Below are 3085 nucleotides of genomic sequence, written 5' to 3'. Positions count from 1 at the left end.
AGAACATATAAGGAGAGATTGTGATTACAGATTTGCAGTGCATTGTATAGCACTATCCAGGATAGGATTTGCATTTATAAAGTGTTCACCAGCAGTTCATAATTAAGAGTCTAGTCAGCCTGGAACTGAAAATAAAGATGGGTCTAACTTGAGCAGTGCAGTGTAAAAAACTTGTATATAGAAAAATAGTACTTATAGACCACATGAAGGATATATAAAATCTCAGAGCAGTAAATAAATAATTTATCACTCAACACTATCAGAGAATATCTATTGTCAAAAAACAAATGCACACATGTCTAAGGAAGTCTATACATATTACTCCCATTAATGGTAAAGGGTGGCAGTCACCCAAAAACCCCTTGCTATCCGAGTGGAATTCAGTGTGGTAAATAGAGAGAATACAGGAGGTGGCCTATTGTAAATTAAGACAAAAGATGGTCAAACCACATACCAGATAAGGTAATTGATAATCGCTTATCAAAAAACCTGATGTAGAAAGATCTTCTTAAAAATATAAGTATAATATAGTATATGTAGTAACTGATTTGTGAACCATTCATGTAATGGCTCCTGGGTGGTATTGGAGAACTCTCATAATTTGTCAGTCCCCACTGTCTTAGAAATGGGTAAGCACTATTATGCGGAAACAGTAGTTTCCGGTAGTTTCCGCATCTTTTAAGTATAGTTGCCATGCATTAACTGCCTGTCGAATGAGATTTCACAGAAATACAGTTCAGCATTGCAGTCCCCATAAATTACTATGGGGATTGTGATGTTCTGCAATGCATCAAGCATTGATAAGCTGTCCATTGCACAGACAAATAACGCCATCTCAGGATGGCATTATCTGTCATTCCCTATGGGATTCTGATGAAGCCTCTTTGGCTTTGCAGAAACCTGTAAACAGCACTTCCTCCTATCACCGGCAGCGCTAAGCTATCGGTAAATAGGAAAAAAAGATTGCATCATAGGGGTCACTTCGCTGTAGCTCCTAGAGTAGCCCCGTCATGGTGCATCTTAGTGGTACCTAAATATGCATTGCTGCGGTTTGCAGCAATGCATACTTAGCTGTACTGCATCTTATTGATGCATAGACCCCTTGGTATTACAGACAGAGAGGTAAGAGGGCCTATGCAAGCAGAGGATTAGCTAGCACCCACTGGAAGTGTTGGTGATTCTGAACCTCTGGATCTCACACAAATATTGCTATCTTGCTCTGCAGTGATTATACCCCTTTATTAAAGAACATTGTGCAGGTTGATTATCTATTGTGAAACATAATGATCACTGCCGCACGCCAGATCAGTTGCCTAGTGACAGTAACCAGCATCCCCATCAAACTGCAGTGGACTGTGCCCTGATGTGTTAAGAAATGTGATCACCACTTCACAATGAACCAGTTGCCGCCATCCGCACCCTGTCAGGCAGAAGCGGATTGTGCCCTGATGTCATCCAGGTTCCATATATGGTTGCAGAATGTTCTCTGCTACTCGACGGACTGGTTGCCTAGCGACAGTAGTGGCGTCCTCCCCTTTTGATGCAGCCAATGCTACTTTGACTCCTGCCAGGTTGCTATGTAAATAACAACCATTCTCTTCTCAGTTCTTAGCTATTCACTAGGTAGTATCAGCTGTCTACTTGCTGTTAATCACTTGCTGCACTTGTCCTCTGGCTTTCTGTTGTTCACCAATCCTGGTTATAGTTCCTGCTTGACCTAGTATGCCTGTGTATCCTGACCTGTTTCTGTTCTCTCAATGTTTGACTTAGATTGTTTAAATGGAATGGCTGTCTTCTCCTGCTCCAGACCTTGGCTTGTTAAAGGGATCTGCATTTATCTCTACCTGCCCAGACCTCTGGCTTGTTAAATGGAATTGCTGTCTTGTCCAGCCCTTGACCTCAGTTTGTTAAATAGATCTGCATTTGTCTCTACCAGCCCTGACCCCTGGCTTGCTAAACAGAGTTCCTGTCTTCTCCTGCTTCTCACCTTGTCTTGTTTTATGAATCTACATTAATCCTTGCTAGACTTGTTCTCTGTTATTAATTCACCTGTTACCATCTAGGTTACTTACTGCCTCTTTCTTTTCTGTCCACTCCATTGAAAATAGTGTGATCAACTGCTAGTACTACTCGAGAATAAGTCCTAATGGCAAATATGTAATGTAAAACACATCTAGTTCTTTGGAAAGGGGGCTGTTATTCTATAGGTGAATACCTTGTTAAGCAGTTCTGGTAGTTGGGGATCACATGCCATATTGTCATTAACACAGAATAAACAAAGCTACAGTCAGCCGATGGTCTGGGAGAGAGGGGTAGAGATTTGGTCCCTATCCAGTCCCTATTAGATAGGTGCCACCAATCACATAACCAGAAGAGTTAGCTTTGAGAAGCGCTCAGAAGCAAAAACCATGGGGAAGAATGCAAAAAAACAGAGCGCTGCCCGGACTCCAAATACTCTTCAGGAACTTGAAGCTCTGAAAGATTGGGGAGACTTGAAGACAGGACTGGCCAAGGGGTTCCAGCTCCTGCTGGACTGAAACAGAAGCCACGAAGCATGATTGTGAAAACTGTATAGTCTCATTCTAGCTACCCAACATCTTATTACAGTAAGTGTCCACCAAAAGTAGGGCAATTCTTGAACAGGACCACTGCCTTGCCAGCAGTCACAGTGAGATAAACCTGATTCCATAGGACTGTGCCCAAACCTAAGGAATAAGCTTAAACAGGCTGGTAATTGTAATGTATTGTTTGCTTTTATGTTGTATTAGAGTGTTTTAGCGCATTTGATATGCCTCATATAACTGTTTGGGGTCTGTGTTAATAAATAAAAATATTTTTTATTTAGATGTATGCCTGGATTTAAAAATACTTTGAGACGGTAGGAAGGCCGGAAGGTGGCTCAATAAATGCTGACTTGGTGAGGGATTCATCGCCGATTAACTCCAAGTACAGTGTCCACCGGTTGGTGCTGGAAGATAGCCTTTAGTGTCCGGTGTTATAACACATATATATATGACATATATATATATAATGTCAATAAATATGGCGTTTAAATCACAATTGTGTGGATAATAGTTCAATGTTC

This window comes from Mixophyes fleayi, chromosome 1, assembly GCF_038048845.1.
Source record: "Mixophyes fleayi isolate aMixFle1 chromosome 1, aMixFle1.hap1, whole genome shotgun sequence".
NCBI classification, from domain to species: domain Eukaryota; kingdom Metazoa; phylum Chordata; class Amphibia; order Anura; family Limnodynastidae; genus Mixophyes; species Mixophyes fleayi.
Note: the sequence above shows the minus strand (reverse complement) of the source record.